Source organism: Oryctolagus cuniculus, chromosome 12 (genome assembly GCF_051225735.1).
Source record: "Oryctolagus cuniculus isolate XC-2025 breed Fujian yellow rabbit chromosome 12, ASM5122573v1, whole genome shotgun sequence".
NCBI lineage: Eukaryota > Metazoa > Chordata > Mammalia > Lagomorpha > Leporidae > Oryctolagus > Oryctolagus cuniculus.
In genome coordinates this window covers 116775205-116796522 of record NC_142878.1, presented here as the reverse complement: position 1 = coordinate 116796522, position 21318 = coordinate 116775205, and the positions used below count along the sequence as shown (strand labels likewise).

At 41.6% G+C, this 21318-nt stretch overlaps 1 protein-coding gene and 1 pseudogene across 1 annotated transcript in view; one reads left to right on the top strand and one right to left on the bottom strand.

Moving 5' to 3' along the window:
* Positions 1-21318, bottom strand: part of LOC149123262 (uncharacterized) — a 56887-nt gene that overhangs the window by 33872 nt on the left and 1697 nt on the right. The window lies entirely within an intron of this gene.
* Positions 2085-5070, top strand: LOC127489478 (vacuolar protein sorting-associated protein VTA1 homolog; annotated as a pseudogene).

Genomic DNA, 21318 nt, shown 5'->3' with positions numbered 1-21318 from the left:
AACATTCCTTAACACATTCAAGGCAATATATGACAAATCTTCAACAACATCATATTGAATGGGAAATCTTGGAAGCATTTCCATTAAGATCTGAAACCACAGTTGCTCTCCATCACTACTAACAGTTTTAGTCATGGCAATAATTCAAGTAAAAGAAATTAAAAAAAAAATTAGAAAGGAGAAAGTCCAGTAATCTGTTTGCAGATGACATGATCCTATATATTGGGAAACCAAAAGACTCCACCAAGTGATTATTGAAACTCGTAAGAGAGTTTGGTAAAGTTGTAAGATATAAAATCAACACACAAAAATCAATAACCATTACATACACAAATATGCCATTGCTGAAAAATAACTTATCAGATCAGTGCCATTCACAATAACCATAAACATTTTTTATTACCTTGTAATAAATTTAGTCAAGGGTGTGAAAGATCTTTACAAGAAAAATCACAAAACGTTAAAGAAATACATGTTCATAAATTGGAAGAACTAATATCAAAATTCCCATACTACCAAAATAAATTGTTTTTAATTTTATTTTTACAATCATTTATTTATTTGAGTGGCAGTTATAGACAAAGAGAGGGAGAGACAGAAAGCGATGTCTTCTAACTGCTGGTTAATTCTCCAAATGGCTGTAATGGCTGTAATGGCTGGTGCTGGGCTGATCTGAACCCAGGAGCTAGAAGCTTCCTCCTCATCTTCTATGTGGATACAGGAGCCCAAGCACTTGGGCCATCTTCCTCTGCCTTGAGCAGAGAGCTGGATCAGAGGAGCAGCTGGGACCCAAACTGGCATCCATGAGATGCCAATGCCACAGAGGCTCAACTTACTATTCCACAGTGCCAGTCCCCCAAAAGCAATTTACAGATTCAATGTGATCTCAATCAAAATATCAACAACATTCTTCTCAGAGTTAGGAAAAAAATGATGTTAAAATTGGGATGAAATACCAAGGCAATCTTAATAAAAGCAAAGAGGGAGGCATCACACTTCCAGAATTCAAGATCTACTACAGGGCAGTTATAATAAAAATAGCTTGTTATTGGCATGCCAAAAGACATGTAGACCTATGAAACAGAATAGAACCTCTGAAAATTAATCTGCACATCTAAAACCAGTTAGTTTGTGACAAACAAATTTAAAGCAATCTCTGGAGAAAGGACGATCTTCAAAAATAGTGCTGGGAAAATTTGTTCTTCACACTGTAGTAGGAAACAAGATCCCCACATTGCAACTTGTACAAAAATTAACTGTAATTGGATCAATCATCTAAATCTAGGGGAAAATATCAGGGAAACTCTGCAAGACATTGTCATAATCAAAGACTTTTGGAAAAAGGCCCCATGAAGCAGACAATAAAAGGAAAAATAGCCAAAGGAGATTATATCAAGCTAAGAAGCTTCTGAACTGCAACTAAGGAAGCAACTGACAGAATGCAAGAAAATCTTCACAAACTATTAGTAAAAATCTCCAAAATCTCTATGAGCTCAACAACAAAACAAAGAATCCAATTCAAGAAATGAGCAACAGGCATTTTTCCTGTTATATTAACAGGCAGTTTTAACAAGCATTTTTCCAAGGAAGAAATTCAAATGGCCAACAGACACATGAAAAATGTTCAGGATCACTAGCCATCAGGGAAATGCTAATAGAAACCACAGTGAGATTTCTCCTCACCCCAGTTAGTATGGCTATCATACAGAAACCAAAAATTGTTTTGGGACAGGCACTGTGGCTTAGTGGGTTAAGCCACTGCCTGCAGTACTGGCATCCCACATGAGTGCTGGTTTGAGTCCTGGCTGCTCCACTTTTGATCCAGTTTTCTGCTAATGAGCCTGAGAAAGCAGTGGATGGTGGCTCATGTGCTTGGATCCCTGTACCCATGTGGCAGACCTGGATGAAGTTCCTGGCTCCTGGCTTCAATCTAGCCCTGCCTTGGCCATTGTAGTCATTTGGGGAGTGAACCAGCAGAGATCTCTCTCTCTCTTTCTCTGTAAATCTGCAATTCAAATAAATAAATAAATCATTTTTTAAAAATCACCAAGTATTTTACTGAACAATTTTAAATGTTGTATGAGCAGACATCTACAACCATTGAATTATTTTTACAATAGTCAGTCTGGTTTAAACTGCTTTTCTGTGAATGTAAGAATATGTACTTGAAAAAAGTATAGGCTTGAGGAAGTGGTGATATGCTCGAGTGCTAGAGTGGAGATGGCCGAGCTTGCTCCACTGCCCCCACTCTCCCCACACATTAAGAACATTCAGCACCACCTGATGTTCAGGAGCATGACAAACAGGACTCTGTGGTGGCCAGTTACTGAATAGTTGCTCAAGAACTGATCTGAGAGGTTGTTGGCAGCCATTGTTCGATCATTATGTATCTCACCAAGGGGGTCATTTTATATGCCATGCAAACTAGAATGAAGATTCATAATAAAACTGAGTGTTGTAAATTTTTATCAAAATTAATGGGTCAGTTAGAAGCTCTTAAGAAACAATTGGGGGGCTGGTACTGTGGTGCAGCACATTAAAGCCCTGGCCTGCAGTGCTGGCATCTCATATGTGCTCCAGTTCAAGTCCCAGCTGCTCCACTTCTGACCCAGCTCTCTGCTCTGCCCTAGAAAAGCAGTAGAAAGATGGCCCAGCTGGTGCTGCAGCTCACTAGGCTAATCCTTTGCTTGCAGTGCCAGCACACAGCGTTCTAGTCCCAGTTGGGGCACTGGATTCTGTCTTGGTTGCTCTTCTTCCAGTCCAGCTCTCTGCTGTGGCCCAGGAGTGCAGTGGGGGACAACCCAAGTGCTTGGGCCCTGCACCCACAAGGGAGACCAGGAGAAGCACCTGGCTTTGGATCAGCGCAGAGTGCCGGCTGTAGTGTGCCGGCCACAGTGGCCATTGCGGGGTGAACCAATGGAAAAGGAAGACCTTTCTCTCTCTCTCTCTCACTGTCTACTCTGCCTGTCAAAAAAAAAAAATAATAATGAAGATGGCCCAAGTCCTTGGGCCCCTGCACCCATGTGGGAGACCTGGAAGAATCTCCTGGCTCCTGGCTTCAGATCAGCACAGTTCCAGCCATTGCAGCCATTTGAGGAGTGAACTAGCAGATGGCAGAGGCTGACTCTCTCTCTGTCTTTCTGCCTTTCTGTGACTCTGCCTTTCAAGTAAATAAATAAATCTCAACAACTGTTAGACTGGACTCGGATGGGACTCAATTATCCCAATGAGAGACTTCAATAATACAAAAGCAAAGAGGTTTATTGTTCTAGCTCGAGCTAGGGTCCACTCCTCCAATCATCACAGCAGTCTTCTGATGAGAATCCATCCCATTTCTTTTGTGGGGTTTATATAGGGTTTTCAGAGACATTCTATACATTATAGCACCATTCAGCAAATCATCTCATTCTGTGGGAAATTTAAAGAACATCTCTTAAAATTGCTTAGTAAATCCAGTGGTGGGAATAGACTAGTAAAGGTGGTTGGATGGCTCTGGGTTGATGCTTTCTAAAATGATTGGCTAAAGTATAGGGTATGAGCCGCTAGGGTGTATGTTCCAAACTGCAGGGTTTGGGGATGCTATCAATCACCCTAACCGCCTGAAAAGATACCTGGAACTTTAGATATTTCCCTGCTATCTGCTGATTGGCTGTTGCTAGGAGAGTTTATCACAAGGGGAGTTTATTTTTCTTCCTCCAGAGCTTTTGGCTTAGGGTTCAGGGCCCGGTCATGCCCAAGTTACAAGATGGAGGCCTGCTGCTCCTCCACACGTGGAGGAGCCGCACCGGACCGGACGCTTGATGTTCCCCTTTTTTACAAGTCCTTTCTATAGTAAAGTAAGAATAAGTAAACAGTGAACTCCCAAAGCAAGAATGAGTAGAGAGAAATGAGAAAGAACGAAGCAACGAACTTCCCCGCGAACTCTCCAACGCACTCTCCAACCAACCCACACCACCATGCCGTCTCTCTCCTCCTATATAGTCCTCTCCACCAATCTGTGCTCTGCTACCCACACACTGAGGGCGCTGCTCTCCTCCAATCAGGAGCAGCTCCTGCAGCTTGTCAAGTTGGTGAGAGGCAGCTGGGTAGAAGCTGTTTGCTCCTCTCCCAGTGCCATATTGTGGGAGAGCAGATGTATAGAATAAGTCTTAATTCCAGTAACAGTATAGTCCGAGTTGCTCCCCACAGAGGCCTAGTCTAAAATAGCTGCACATTGATCCAGGCTCAGGTTCTTCACAACAACAAAAAGAAACAGTTGAGTGATAATGAAGCTATTACCCAAGGAGCAGTTGGTTCTGCCCATTTGGGGATTTATTCTTGGAAAATGTTTATATATGCAGACAAGGAACATGTACTGCAAGTCTTTTAATAGATGTCATAACCGTGTTTGACATAACACTGATGAAAATGTGAAACATAGAAAGTATGCAAGGTGGAAGGCAACATATATCCATAATTGCTTAAAGAATGAGGAGACTCCTCAAGCAGGCCCTATTGCAATTGAGGAAGATACTGATGGTGAAGAAAATGAAGATGCTGTAGTAGCATCTCTGCCCATTCCACACACCTCAGCCATCATCATCTTCAGCAGTTGACCCAGGCAGCATGCCATCAGACAGCTATAGTTGAATACAGATTCCTCTGGGTGCACATGCCCCAGCCAACACACCAGCAAAAGTGCCTCATAGCATGGGTGTAACAAGGAATACCATCCAACCTACTCTATAGACTATGCCAGCCATTGATCCTGCACTTTCCAGTACGGTTTCCCAAGGCGATACCCACCTCACCCCTGAGGAGTTTGTGAGAGCTCAGAGATGCTGCAAATATGCTGGCAGTGCTTTGCAATATGAAGATGTAAGCACTGCCATTCAGAATCTACAGAAAGACCTCAAGTTACTGATGACTGACAGAGAATGAAGACTTTGTACAACAGATCCACGAATCTTTGGCATAAAGAACTTACTCCATTACCCTATCTTCAGCCTATCAAGAGGACAGTTTTAAGAAAGACTTCAGTTGAATTGAATATGATGATAAAATCTGTGAATATCAGATTCCTTTTGAAGCATTCATCAGTAGCCTCAACCAGTTTTTATTGTCCATTTAATGGCTCCAATAATTTATGGGCACATAGGGCTGATGTTGGCAAGATCCTAAAAACACCCTTTGAACCCTGTTTCAGCAAGTGAAAACACAGAAAATATATATTGGAAATAAGCTTTATTAATTTAAATACATGAAGAGAATTTTTTAAAAGCCATAATATTTGGACAAACAGACCATATTACTTTGCAGTAAAATTGTAAATCTAATAAAAGATTCCAGAATTGTCTAGATTAGAGATTACCTTTTTGTTTTCCTTAAGATTTATAAAACAAATACAAATGTCCTAAAGTGTTAGATTAACCTGAAAAAATTATGTTCAAAACACAATTTTTATTCATTAGAGTTTATAGTTGGCAGAAGGAAAAGTCATTCAGTAAAGAGGTAGAAGTGCTTTCAGACTTAATATTAAGAATGTTGGTTTCCCAAATGCTTTCTCTTATCCGTCAAGCTTAAGGTGAATTGGTATTTGCTGCATCAGCAGTCTGACTGCATGTCTTAGAGAATGAAAAATAGAGGTCTGTAGAGATGCCTGAAGAGTTGGTGCTTTTAAGTTAAGATTCTTCTCAGCTGCTGAGGAGTATGTTCCATCGAGTGCATAACTATGAATGATTCAGAAGATTTATAAGACTTAAGATACTCAGTTGTTAAATTTATGAATTTTGTGGGAAATTATGGACTTACGGTGTCACCTGAATTTGCTGTGTTAAAAAAATAAATACAAAGATTCTTTTTAAATAAAACTTAAAAAAAGTATAGGCTTGTATGGAACAAGATGTTTCTAAACTTCATAACATGCTGTTATTTTAATACAAAACATACATAAGCAAATGTTTTAAACATAAATAATTGATTATAAAAGCTTGTGTTTCTAATCAAATACACTTGTGAAAAGAAATTACAATTTACCCCCAAAATAATCTAGAATTTCCTAACAGTATCTAACTTAATAATGAAGTAAAAACATCCTAAAACATCTTTTGTTTGTGTGAATTTAAGTACAGTACTTTAAATTAGCATTTTCCATCCCAAAGGTTATTAAAAGTTTTGAAAGGGAGATAAACTCCATGAGGTTGGTAGATTTTCTGTTCTAAATTCTTCATGTAGGTGGGGCTGGTGCTGCTGGGCAGCAGGTAAATCCTCTGCCTGTGGTGCCAGCATCCAGTATGAGTACCAGTTCTAGTCCCGGATGCCCCTCTTCCAGTCCAGCTCTCTGCTATGGCCTGGGAAAGCAGTGGAAGATGGCCCAAGTGCTTGGGCCCCTGCACCCGCATGGGAGACCAGGAAGAAGCAGCTGGCTCCTGGCTTTAGATCCGTGCAGCTCTGGCCATTGCAGCCATCTGGGGAGTTAATCAACAGAAGGAAGACCTTTCTCTCTGTCTGTAATTTTACCTCTCAACTAAATAAAATCTTAAAAAATATATTCTTTATATACTCATATTAATTACAACCTCCTATTTTAGAAAAATGAGGGTTAATGGTTTATGACTTCTGCTAGTCTGTGATTGTTACAAAGTAAAACTTCTAGTTTTATCTAGAAGATAATTCCTTATCTGCAATCACCGTATTGTAACAAAAATTGTGGTACTAAGTTAATAGTCTTTAAGTAAATTAGGAGAATATTTAGCAACTTAAAAACACCTGGCTAGAAAATTTCTTCACAAGATTCCTCGTGGGGTAAACACATGCTGAATTTCTGGTTTTTTATTTACGTGTCTCATTGTCACAGGCTGAACAGCAACAGAACACAGTATGAGAATGATGAGCACTCCTCTAATGCTAGAGACATATGTGCCCTGTCAGGACTTCATTGGCCTGACTCATCAAAAGACTCAGGAATAAATGTTTCTGTTTTCAAGAGAATTGTGGGGCTGGTGCCATGGTGCAGTAGGTTAATCCTCCACCTGCAGCACCGGCATCCCATATAGGCCCCAGTTCCAGTCCCAGCCACACCTCTTTCAATCCAGCTCTCTGCTATGGCCTGGAAAAGCAGTATAAGATGGCCCAAGTGCTTGGGCCCCTGCACCCATGGGAGACTGGAAAAAAGCACCTGGCTCCTGGCTTTGGATTGAGCAGCTCTGGCTGTTGCAGCCATTTGGGGAGTGAACCAATGGACGGAAAACCTTTCTCTCTGTCCTACCTCTCACTGTCTATAACTCTACCTCTCAAATCAATAAATAAAGTCTTTCAAAAAATCTTTTAAAGTGAATTGCAACCACTATTGCATGTTTTCTTTCACAACTTCAAGTGGACATAGCTCATAAAATAAAATGAATCATGGTTTCATAAACATTAAAGCTTATCATAGACAATTGGTACCAATGAATAGCTTCTTTTACAGTCTCTCTATATAAATAATTAATAAGCCAATTGTTTTCTTCCTACTCTGCAAAGCCAGTCAATGCAATTGATTTCAAATTTAGAATTTTCAAATCACCCAGAAATGCACAATGTAAATGCTTTTGGAGCTTTATAAGAGCACAAAATATCAATTTTTAATTCTTGTACTTTTTAACATTAGAGAGTTCTGAGACATTAAATAGTACTTTTTCTTTCTAATCCATGTAAGACTAACAATGTGCAGAAAAAAATATGAGGATTTTTGTTATGCAGATAAATAATTGTGCTTTGCCTAGAATCATGCTTCAACTTTGGTTATTTTTCCTCTTCACTGAATCCAGGAAGACAAGAATCCTGTGAAACTAATAAAATGCCCCTGGTGTTCTTAAATGATTACTTTTTGGACAGGAACTTCCAAGAAACAACACCACAGTCATAGTGAACATTTTCTGTGGTTGGAATCTTCTCTTTGCTTTCAGGAGACCAAGAGAAGCCACCTGGAGATCTCAGAGAAGGCCACGTGGGAATGGAGGGGCATGCACCTCCTCTGGAAGCAGTTGTGTCTGTGAAATTTTTTGCTCATTGCAAATTTGACAGGTCTCTATCCATTGATAATGAAGAGACTCATCATAAAAATTAGTAATACAGAAAAAAATCATTGAAATTTCATTTTTTTCTGCCACAGGCAAGTGGAACAATATCTCTGACAGTAAAACAAACAGACTGTAAAGAGTCTATCCAATGTCTCTGGCTCTCCTCACATTCTGAGGACAGATCTCAGAGAACTTCTAGCTGCCTCTTCCAGAAAGGTAAATCAGTAAATAAATTATTAATAAAAAGAAAAGGAGGTAACTTTTTTTCTGTATTTCTGGATAGGATTCCTGTCTTCGAATCAATATGTCATGATTTTTATTCATTTTTCCTTCTTTGGAATTGGGGTAGGAGTAGGCAAAAACATGCATGAAAGAAGGGGGAAAAAGCTTAAAGTACTAGATTGTAAAGTAGGAACAAATAGACAGGAAGGCTGGAGGTGAAGGGGTAAAGACTAGGTTAGGGAAAAAAGCCAGCTTATTAAATCCTTAAAAAGAGAAAGGAAGAAAGGAGGAGGAAATAGAGAAGTATGGTTATGTTCTTATGGAATTACATTCTTATGCAATCTGATCTCTTTGTATTAATAAAAATAGAAATTTTTAACAATTGAAAATTTATTCCTTTAGTGAATCACTACTGCCTCATTCCAACACTCTATAAAAACAGAATCCAAAGGCAGGCATAGGTTGCAGGGTGGGGCACAGTGCAAGTGGCAGTGACAGACTTATTTCTCTAATATCAAATTCTACACCACAACTTCTAATCCACCAAAGTTCTACACATCACCCAGAATCAATTGCATAAAATAAACCACTTAGGGCAAAAGCTCAGAGAAAATCAATGTCCCCATTATTCTTTGCCTGTGAAGCACTCATATAAATTAGCATGCTGCTAAAGAAAATGAGATTATGGCCAAGCTATGTATAAAGAACATAGGATGCAAAGTCAGGAGGCAGTTTGGTGTTTTATGAGCACCCAAAGTGAACTGCAGATGAAGAAGGGGATGCATTACAGAATGGGAGCTGAGTAGGCAGCACAGCCAGCAGTGATCACCAAGCCATTAACCTGAGATTGATGAGTATTTGTGAAGTGTACAAGTGAGTTCTACCTATAACAACAGTAATTACTTTTTCTTTAGGACACAAGGCAAAACACATTTTTTTCCCAATTTTTATCTGTTTTTCATTTTATTTGAAAGGCAGGGGGAGATGGAGAGCGAGAGACATTTCTTCCACTTTCTGGTACATCCCCAAATGCTCACAACAGCAGGCAATGTTCAGCCTGAAGCCAGGATCCTGGAACTCCATGCAGGCCTGGGAGAGTTCAGTTAATTCTGAGGATACACAGTCTTCAGTGACACCTGTCTTTATAAAGACACATCTCAATACAAAATAAAACTCTCTACTCAGGACTTTAGAGATCCAAGAGAAAACTTTCAAATATTTTGCAGGTGAATGCAAAACAGAAATCTGGAGACTTCTGTGAGCCAACAAGTTCCCTGCCTACCTGAGAATCAGCCTGGTCACCAGGGAGATCAAGGGAAGAGGACCAAGCAAAGCCATTTGGGACCTGTGCCCAGAGTCTTATCTCTTGAGTGAGCCTAAAGGCAGCCCAGTCATTGGGCACTGGCAGTTTTGGACCACCTTAATCCTGAAGTGGCTACACAAACTAGTCAACTCCAATTTGGGCTGAGTTATCAGACTGGAAGTCTGGTCAAAGACTGCCACCCATTAAGGAATCTGGACACAGGAATGGCCAAAAAAGTACCATTAGGAGGTGCTCACAATAGGAGTCAGAGAACTAAGCGGGTAATAAATGCACAGATCCTAGACCAAGGCAACAGGCAATGAAAACCTTCTCTTTTGTTGCAAAATTTTCTTATTTTATCTTAAAGGCCTTGAGAAACAGATCTGTAGACATCTCATATGTAAGACAAACATGGATCATTCATAATTGGCCTATAAATATTAGCATTCTTGCCCTGAACAATCAGCCTCAGGAGCTAGCTCAGGGAGGGGCAAGTAAAGGGAATTACTTCAATCTCATTTCTAGGGAAATATACATGCTCCATGAACTGCTTCTTACAAAACATTTCTCCAATTTTCCAGGAGAAATACATCAACTCTGAAGAGGCTACTTTTTTTTTTTTTCCATAGAGCCCAACACCTGTCTTGGGAATCACCTGTGATCCAGGTAGATGGATAAGAAAGACAACTGGAATCATCTACTATGAGACAAGATACTTTACCCAAATCACTATATTTCACTCTACAGAAAAATGCAAACTGAATCACAAAGAACTCCAGTGGATTGATCCACTGGTTTCAGCAAAGGGCATATTTGCATTACTCCAGATATGCAGGCCTCTCTTTCTGTGTACCTTCATGTGGACTATCTGCAGATACAGAGTGAAGGGGAGGCTGCAGCAGTAAAAATGGTCAATGTTTCAACTATGAAACTTATTTTTAATTATCTCAAATACAGTCATAAAAATTCTGCTCTAAGCAAGACACACATAAAGCAAAGCTCATCCCTTTCTCAACAAAAATTTAATGCGATGAGAATTACAAAATCTTAAAGAAAGAAATAGAAGACGATACCAAGAAATGGAAAAATCTTCCATGCTCATGGATTGGAAGAATCAACATCATCAAAATGTCCATTCTCCCAAAAGCAATTTATAGATTCAATGCAATACCAATCAAAATACCAAAGACATTCTTCTCAGATCTAGAAAAAAATGATGCTGAAATTCATATGGAGACACAGGAGACCTCGAATAGCTAAAGCAATCTTGTACAACAAAAAACAAAGCCATAGGCATCACAATATCAGATTTCAGGACATACTACAGGGCAGTTGTAATCAAAACAGCATGGTACTGGTACAGAAACAGATGGATAGACCATTGGAACAGAATTGAAACACCTGAAATCAACCCAAACATCTACAGCGAACTTATATTTGGTCAAGGATCTAAAACCAATTCCTGGAGCAAGGACAGTCTATTCAATAAATCGTGCTGGGAAAACTGGATTTCCACCTGCAGAAGCATGAGGCAAGATCCCTACCTTATACCTTACACAAAAATCCATTCAACATGGATTAAAGACTTAAATCTATGACCTGACACCATCAAATTATTAGAGAACATTGGAGAAACCCTGCAAGATATTGCCACTGGCAAAGACTTCTTGGAAAAGACCCTGGAGACACAGGCAGTCAAAGCCAAAATTAACAATTGGGATTACATCAAATTGAGAAGTTTCTGTACTGCAAAATTAACAGTCAGGAAAGTGAAGAGGCAACCGACAGAATGGGAAAAGATATTTGTAAATTATGCAACAGATAAAGGGTTAATAACCAGAATCTACAAAGAAATCAAGAAACTCCACAACAACAAAACAAACAACACACTTAGGAGATGGGCCAAGGACCCCAATAGACATTTTTCAAAAGAGGAAATCCAAATGGCCAACAGGCACATGAAAAAATGTTCAAGATCACTAGCAATCAGGGAAATGCACTTCAAAACCACAATGAGGTTTCACCTCACCCCACTTAGAATGGCTCACATTCAGAAATCTACCAACAACAGATGCTGGCCAGGATGTGGGGAAAAACGGACACTAACCCACTGTTGGTGGGAATGCAAACTGGTCAAGCCACTATGGAAGTCAGTCTGGAGATTCCTCAGAAACCTGAATATATCCCTACCATTCAACCCAGCCATCCCACTCCTGGGAATTTACCCAAAGGAAATTAAATTGGCAAACAAAAAAGCGGTCTGTACCCTAATATTTATCGCAGCACAATTCACAATAGCCAAGACCTGGAGTCAACCTAAATGCCCATCAACAGTAGACTAGATAAAGAAATTATGGGATATGTGCTCTATAGAATACTATACCGCAGTCAAAAACAATGAAATCTGATTATTTGCAACAAAATGGAGGAATCTGGAACACATCATGCTGAGTGATATAAGCCAGTCCCAAAGGGACAAATACCATAGGTTCTCCCTGATCGGTGACAACTAACCGAGCACCAAAAAGGAAACCTGTTGAAGTGAAATGGACACTATGAGAAATGGTGACTTGATCAGCCTTTGCCCTGACTGTTGATGTACAATTTAATACTTTATCCCTTTTAGTATTTTTGTCTGTTCTACTTAATACTTTGGTTGAATTCTGTAATTAACACACAGTTATTCTTAAGTGTTGAAAATTAACTGAAATATGACCCCTGTTAAACATAAGAGTGGGAATAAGAGAGGGAAGAGATGTACAATTTGGGACATGCTCAATTGGACTTGCCCCAAATGGTAGAGTTAGAAACATACCAGGGGATTCCAATTCAATCCCATCAAGGTGGCCTATACCAATGCCATATCACTAGTCCAAGTGATCAATTGCTGTTCAAAATTGATCACACTGATAGGACTACGAGTCAAAGGGATAACATAAACAAGACTAGTGTCTGAAAATACTAACCAATAGAATAAAAAAAAAAAAAGAGAAAGAATGATTCAACATGAGAAGCAGGATACACAGCTGACTCATAGAATGGCAGATGTCCTAAACAGCACTCTGGCCTCAGAATCAGCCCTTAAGGCATTTGGATCTGGCTAAAAAGCCCATGAGAGTATTTCAGGCATGGAAAGCCAAGACACTCTGGCAAAAAAAATAAATAAATAAAAAAGAGGACCTAAACAAAAGATCTCTGAGAGTGAGATCCCAATGGAAAGAACAGGTCATCAAAGAAGTAGCTACCTTTCTCTGAAAGGAGGAGAGAACTTCCACTTTGACTACTATCTTGTCTAAATATGATCAGAGTTGGCGAACTCAAAATGCTTCCATAGCCTTGACAACTCATGAATAGATCCTAGGGTGATTACTGATGCCATAAACAAGAATGTCAATTTGTTAAGGCAATAACAGGAGTCACTGTGCACTTACTCCTCATGTAGGATCTCTGTCTTTAATGTGCTGTACCTTGTGATTTAATGCTATAACTAGTACTCAGTATTTTTCACTTTGTGTTTCTGTGTGGGTGCAAACTGTTGAAATCTTTACTTCATATATACTAAATTGATCTCCTGTATATAAAGAGAATCAAAAATGAATCTTGATGTGAATGGAAGGGGAGAGGGAGCGGGAGAGGGGAGGGTTGCAGTTGGGAGGGAAGTTATGGGGGAGAAGCCATGCAATCCAGAAGCTGTACTTTGGAAATTTATATTCATTAAATAAATGTTAAAAGAAAATTAATGTTAACTGCATAGTTAGGAGTGTACTATTGCATTTAATTACAGTGCTTCTCTATATTTTATTTTTTAAGATTTTATCTATTTATTTGAGAGGTCAAATTATAGACAGTGAGAGGAAGAGACCAGAGATAAAGGTCTTCTATCTGCTGGTTCACTCTGCAAATGGCTATAACAGATGGAGCTGCACTGATCTGAAGCCAAGAGCTTCTTTTCTGTCCCCCCTTGGGTACAAGGGCCTAAGCACTTGAGCCATCTTCTACTGTTTTCCCAGGCCATAGCTGAGAGCCAGATCAGAAGAGGAGCAGCTGAGGCTAGAACTGCGGCCCATATAGGTACCAGCCCCTCTACATCTTATAAGCACATCTTATCTGTAAGAAAAAAACTGAAAAGTTAGTCAAGTATATCACAAACTATGTTAGAAATTATCTCTAATTTAAATAAAAAAGGAAAACCTTAAAATAGAAGTGGTTAATTTTGGCAATCTGCACAAATGACCTGTGTCCTATTATTTTATCCTTTGGAATACTTTTCAAGATTTCTTCTGACCTTCCCATCTTCCTTTGTTCCTCATACCCTTTCAATATCACTGCCTCTCTGTCCCTGCAGCTCTCTCCCTTTGGAAACAGTCTTGCAGGCTGTCAATCATTATTTCAAAATGTTTTGTAGGGAGTGCCTGAATGGCCTTCTAATATCCCATAAATATATATTTCCATAAAACAGACAATAGAGGGGCTGGTACTGTGCCCTAGCAGGAAAAGCTGCTGCCTGCATTGCTGACATCCCTTATGGGTGCTGCTTTGAGTCTCGGCTGCTCCATTTCTGATCCAGCTCTCTTCTACTGGGGAAGCAGTAGAAGATGACCCAAGTCCTTGGGCCCGTGCACACATGTGGGATAACTGGAAGAGGCTCCCAGCTCTTGGCTTCAGTTCAGGGTAGCTCCAGCCATTGCAGCCATCTGGGGAGTAAACCAGAAGATGGAAGACCTTTCTTCCTCTCTCTCTGCTTCTGCATCTCTCTAACTCAAATAAAATAAAATAAATAAAAATTTAAAAAAAGGTGGTATAGCATAGTGGGAAAGCTGTTTCCTGTGATGCTGGTATTCTATATTGTGCATGAGTTCATGTCCCACCTGCTCTACTTCTTCTTTTTATTTATTTATTTTTTTTCACAGGCAGAGTAGACAGTGAGAGAGAGACAGAGAGAAAGGTCTTCCTTTTCAGTTGGTTCACCCCCTAATAGTCACTGCAGCCAGTGCACCATGCTGATCTGAAGCCAGGAGCCAAGTGCTTCTCCTGGTCTCCCATGCGGGTGTAGGGCCTAAGGACTTGGGCCATCCTCCACTGTATTCCCGGGCCACAGCAGCTCTACTTCTGATCCAGCTCCTTCATCTGCCTAGGAAAGCTGCAAAGAATGGTGCTTGTGCTCCTACTCCCACATGGGAAATGTGGAAGAAGATACTGGCTCCTGGGTGCGAGGGACGTTATGGGGGGGAAGCCATTGTAATCCATAAGCTGTACTTTGGAAATTTATATTCATTAAATAAAAGTTAAAAAAAAAAAAAAAGAAGATGATGCTGGCTCCTGACTTTAATCCAGTTCCAACCCCAGCTGCTGTGGCCATTAGGGGTGTGAAACAGTGGATAAATGATTTATATCTCTCTCTCTCTTTGTAACTCTGCCTTTCAAATAAATATTGGCTGGCGCCGTGGCTCAACAGGCTAATCCTCTGCCTGCGGTGCTGGCACCCCAGGTTCTAGCCCTGGTCGGGGCACCAGATTCTGTCCCGGTTGCTCCTCTTCCAGTCCAGCTCTCTGCTGTGGCCCAGGAGTGCAGTGGAGGATGACCCAAGTGCTTGGGCCCTGCACTCGCATGGGAGACCAGGAGAAGCACCTGGCTCCTGGCTTTGGATTAGCACGGTGCTCTGGCTACAGGAGCCATTGTGGTGTGAACCAATGGAAAAAGAAAGACCTTTCTCTCTGTCTCTCTTTCTCACTGTCCACTCTGCCTGTCAAAAAATAAATAAATATATATATTTTTTAATTTAACAAATGGCCCTAAATATTCTGACTCATCTTGACATGTAACAGGAGACAAAAAAGTTGCTGCTGACTTTATGTAGTGCCTCCTCAATCTTTTCTATAAGCAAAATACATTTATTTCTTTTGCTGTCCAAGCACTCAAATCTAAAAGAAATAATACTACCCAGTGCAACTCTGTTCAAGGCTGCTCCTGCACTGAAGAAAAGTAAAGGAGCAAGGGGCCCAAACCCTGTGTGGCCGGCTGGCAGTCCCCTCCTCACTCTGCATCTGAGTTTCTGATTAGAGAGGGAGACAAAGGCAACTCCAGATACTGCAGCAGTACACAAACAGCCTCACAGACACACCTTATGTGTGTGCAACAGAAGGAGAGCACAGAGCACTATGTAAGGGAGGAATACATTGAACAAAAAGGAAAGGATGTGAATGGACATAGCTAAGAATTTCCCCACTCTGCTGATCATGATCTCAAGGATGTCCAGGCCAGAATTCCATTTCACTTTGGAAAACCCACTCCATAAAGTTTTCTCCACCTAGGTGTATTCTTATGTGAGGAATCTGTCTTCCTGTGAGAGAGGGCACCACCACAGACTGAAAACCAGTCAAAAAGCAGAGTGATGGCTTTAATTCTCAGAGGTGAATGGACAACCACATCTATGAATTCTGCCTTGAAAAATAAGCTTCCTTCTGCTCTAGGAATCTGGTATAGTTTAGGGCTAAAATGAGAAACACAGAGACCAGCTGGGTCTGTTACATGAGAAGAAAGGAAGCTTGATGGCAGCACTGTAGGTGGCAGCCTCACCTGCCATGCCACAATGCCAGTCCTCAAAATCAGCCTATTTTAAAAAGCATTTTAAATGAGGGATGGGAGAGAGGGACACTGGATTTCATTTTCCACTTCTATTTGAAGAAATGGAATAGTAGAATCCATGCCAGCCTAACACATGGCAGCTTTAGCCACTGATGACATCACAGCTTGCTACCCAAAAGTGGCAGCCAAAATAAACTCAACAAATGAGAACCAAAATAAAACAGAAGAGTTTAACCTAATACCAACAGTTGTTCAGCAGATATCACCAAGATCTTGACACACAGTCATCAGAAGGATAAAGGGTGGGGCTGGCTTTGTGGCACAGTGGATTAAGCCACCACAAAATAAAATGCTGGGATCCAATATGTGTGTCCACCCTTTAAAAAAGATTGATTTATTTGAAAGTCAGAGTTTTGGGGACCAGTGCTGTGGCACAGCTGATTGAGGCCCTGGGCTGCATTCCATATGGTCCCTGGTTCAGGTCTTGGCTGCTCCACTTCCAATCCAGTTGCCTGCTAATGTGCTTGGGAAAGTGGCACAGTATGGCCCAAGTCCTTGGCCATATATCCACATGGAGATCTGGAAGGAGCTACTGGCTCCTGGCTTCAGATCAGCTCAGATCTGGCCACTGCGGCCATTTGGGGAGTGATCCAGCAGACTGAAGACCTCTCTATCTGTCTCTATCTCTATCAGTAACTCTGTCAAATAAATAAAATAAATCTTAAAAAAAGTCAGAGTTATAGAGAGGAGGGAGAGTCAGATGGGATGGCATTGTGGATTAGCAGGTAAAGCTGCTGCCTACAGTACTGGCATCTGGTATAGGCACCAGTTCATGTCCTGGTTGCTCCACTTCTGATCCAGCTCTCTTCCAATGGCCCTGGAAAAGTAGAAGATGGCCCAATACCTGGGTCCTTGCCACCCAAGTGGGAGACCTGAATGAAGCTCTTGGTGCCTGGCTTGGGCCTGGCCCAGTTCTGGTCATTGTAGCCATCTAGGGAGTAGACGAGCAGATGGAAAATCTCTTTCTCATTCTCTCCCTTTCTCTATCTCTGCCTTGCAAATAAATAAATGCTAAAAAAGAGAGAGATCTGCCATCTGACATGGCTGCAATGGCCAGGGCTGAACCACACAGAAACCAGGAGCCAGGCACTTCATCTGGGTCTCACACATGGGTTACAATGGCCCAAACACTTGAGTCATCCTCTGCTGCTTTTCTCAGGCCATCAGCAGGGAGCTAGTTTAGAAGTGGAGCAACTGAGACATGAACTACTGCTCATCTGGGAAGCTGGCATTGCAGGTGGTGGCTTTCCCCATTGTGCCACAATGCCAGCCCCATGAGTGCCAGTTTGAGTCACAGCTGTTCCACTTCTGATCCAGCTCCCTGCTAACACAACTGGGGAAGCAGAAAAAGATGGCACAAGTACTTGGGTCCTTGCACCAACATGGGACACTGGGTTGGACCTCCAGCCTGGGCCAGCATTATTCATTGCAGTCTCTTGAGTGAACCAGCAGATGCAAGATCCCCATCTTTCTGTCTCTGCCTCTTTCTCTGTAACTCTGCCTTTAAAATAAAAATTTTAAATCTTAATAAAATAAAGAGAAAGGGTGAGAGAGTGTCCACAGTAAAGTAACAGAGCAAAGCTACAGTTGTGCTGTCCCTCAGCAGCCTTCTGCCTTAAGTGGGAAATCTCTGGCTTACAGACACTGACATAAAAGACACATTCAAAACACATTTCAAAACAAGAGATGAGAGGTTTACAAGGCATATTGACTTTATGATGACTTTCATTCATTAGGTACACTGGGTTTAGGTATATGCCTTTTGTGCAGCCAAGTTAACCCAGGGTCTAACTCAAAGAGATGTACTGAGGGAGATGTGCTGCCAGGGGAGAGAGCTACAATGTCCCATTGCTCTTGTAGCATCATAAAGGGAAGGAAAAGGTCTACTCATGTCCATGGTTACAAAGAGGACAGAAGCACAAACATTTCAGAAGGCAGGAGCAAATTTCAAATACAGTTATTTTAAGAAAATAAAAGGAAGCAAATTTCAGAATATAACATGGGGTAGAAACACACCATCAGTTCATCAATTCTCACAGGGATCCAGGAAAACTGCCCTGCCTACCCATAAACCAAATGTTTCAAAACATATTTTCTGATTAAATTCAGAAGATTACAGGACTCGGCACTCTGGATGTTCAAATGCTAAATTAAGTTTTAGTTTCCACTATGGGCATATGTAGCCCAATCACTCAGAACATGAGAAAAACTTTTCCATAAGAAGGAACATGAAATATTCAGTCACACAGAATAACTGTGCTTAGTGCTCAAAGTGAACCAACCTCAGGATAAGCACCCAGAAAACCTGTTAGGTCTTAGGGCCAGCTCCATGGTGAAGCATGTAAAAATTTATTTATTTATTTAAAAGGCAGAGTTACAGAGAGTCAGGGCACAGAGAAAAGTCTTCCATGCACTGATTCACTCTGAAAATGGCTGCAATGGCCAGAGCTGGATTTACTTGAAGCCAGGAGCCAGAAGCTTCTGTCAGGTCTCCCATGCGGGTGCAGAACCCAAGAACTTGGGCCATCTTTCACTGCTTTCCCAGGCCACGGCAGAAAGCTGGATCTCAAACAAGCACCCATATGAGATGGCAGCACTGTAGGTGGCAGCCTCACCTGCCATGCCACAATGCCAGCCCTCAAAATAAACCTATTTTAAAAAGCATTTTAACTGAGGGATGGGAGAGAGCTTGTTTATCCAAAGCAAGGATAACATAACATAACTACTACACAGAAGAAGCTCCTGGCTCCTGGCTTTGGATCGGCACAGCTCCGACCACTGAAGCCAACTGGGGAGTGAACCAGCAGATGAAGACTTCTCTCTCCCTGCCTCTCCTCTCTGTAACTCTGACTTTCAAGTAAAATAAATAAATCTTTTTAAAAAAATAACTACTAGTACTCATTAACTTCAAAAATATAGAAATTTAAGGAAACTCAAAATATAACCAAAATCATCATCTACTACACATTATAATCTTCATTTTGAGAGTGATATTAGAAAAATAATTAACCCCTCCCCCATTGAAAAAATGCACATGGGACTGGTATAGTAAGTTAAGCAGACCCTGGCAGTGCCAGCACCCCACATGGGCACTGGTTCAAGACGTGGCTGCTCCATTTCCAATATAGCTCCCTACTAATTCACCTGGGAAAGCAGAGGATGATGGCCCAAGTGTTTGGGCCCCTGAAATCAAGTGTGAGAACCAGAAGAAGCTCCAAGCTCCTGGGTTCACCTGGCCCAGCCCAAGTCATTGTGGCCATTTGAGGAGTGAACCAACAGATGGAAGACCTCTCTCTCAATCTCTCTGTAAATCTGCCTTTCAAGTAAATAAAATTGATCTAAAAGAAAATACCCTGTATACAATGTAGTATTTTGGTTATTTCCTCATACAAAGAAAGCTCAGATAAACTGTAGATGAATCCTCCTGGCTTGATGCAATTCAGAAGGATGATTGCCTTCTGCCACCCTGTGGTAGACATCAATGAAAGTTATTAATGGGGAGATGAATGGGCTGCAGCCATGGCTCACTAGGCTAATCCTCTGCCTGTGGTGCCGGTACTCCAGGTTCTAGTCCCAGTTGGGGTGCCAGTCCTGTCCCAGTTGCTCCTCTTCCAGTCCAGCTTTCTGCTGTGGCCCAGGAAGGCAGTGGAGGATGCCCAAGTGCTTGGGCCCTGCACTCGCATGGGAAACCAGGAGAAGCACCTGGCTCCTGGCTTTGGATCAGTGCAGCGTGCCAGCCGTAGCAACCATTTGGGGGGTGAACCAATGGAAGGAAGACCTTTCTGTTTGTCTCTCTCTCTCACTGTCTAACTCTGCCTGTCAGAAAAAAAAAATGGGAAAATGAATGGACACCATCAGACTGCTTCCTCATATGCCACCTTTCCTTAAAGACATCACTGCTACATTACCAGATTATGTCTCTTGTGTGAAACATATCTCTCCTAACTTGCCAGAAACTTATAGCAGAGCAGGGAATGATGTGCCAAGGACAGTGAGTTAGCCTGAGTAGTCCAGGAATCCTGTTCTTGGCTGTTTTCAAGTTCATATTTTTTTTTTTTTGACAGGCAGAATGGACAGTGAGAGAGAGAGACAGAGAGAAAGGTCTTCCTTTTGCCATTGGTTCACCCTCCAATGGCTGCTGTGGCCGGCGCACTGTGGCCAACGCACCGCGCTGATCCGATGGCAGGAGCCAGGAGCCAGGTGCTTTTCCTGGTCTCCCATGGGGTACAGGGCCCAAGCACTTGGGCCATCCTCCACTGCACTCCCTGGCCACAGCACAGGGCTGGCCTGGAAGAGGGGCAACTGGGACAGAATCCGGCACCCCGACCGGGACTAGAACCCGGTGTGCCAGCACCGCTAGGTGGAAGATTAGCCTAGTGAGCCGCGGCGCCGGCCCTTTCAAGTTCATATTAATGTACACACAACATAGTTGCTGAGAAAGTGTCTTACAGTTGTTTCCTGGGTGTGAAGCAGCTCTTTTCAGCAGAAACACGTAACTGCCTGTCCACTCGCAAGCACTGTGATAGGGAGTACATGGGAGAAAAGTTCAAAAACACACTGGGTTTCAGAGGAAGATGTTGTTACCCTAACAACCTCTATCCAGGATTCACTTTCTATTTTTACTTCCTAGGCAACCTTACTATGCTAAATGAGTTTCACAGATTAATAATCTGGTGACAACAGGACTCTAACAGAATCTATGAACCACTCAGTTAATCAAGTGATAACTTCATTATGCTGAAAATTAGTCTATAGCAATAGTTTTTAGGGCCACATGTCTCTTTTTTTTTAAAGATGTTTTATTTATTTATTTGAGAGGTAGAAATACAAATATTGAGACAGACAGAAAGGTCTTCCTTCTGCTGGTTCACTCCCCAGTTGGCCAAAATGGCCAGAAGAACTGCATTAATCTAAAGCCAGGAGCCAGGAGCTTCTTCTGGGTCTCCCACATGGAGACCCCCCACATGCCTTCCCAGGACATAGCAGAGAGATGGATCAGAGGAGGAGCAGCTGGGACTCAAACGGGTGCCCATATGGGATGCTGGCACCACAGGCAGAGGATTAACATACTGAGTCACAGTGCCAGCCCAAAGCCACATCTTTTACTAT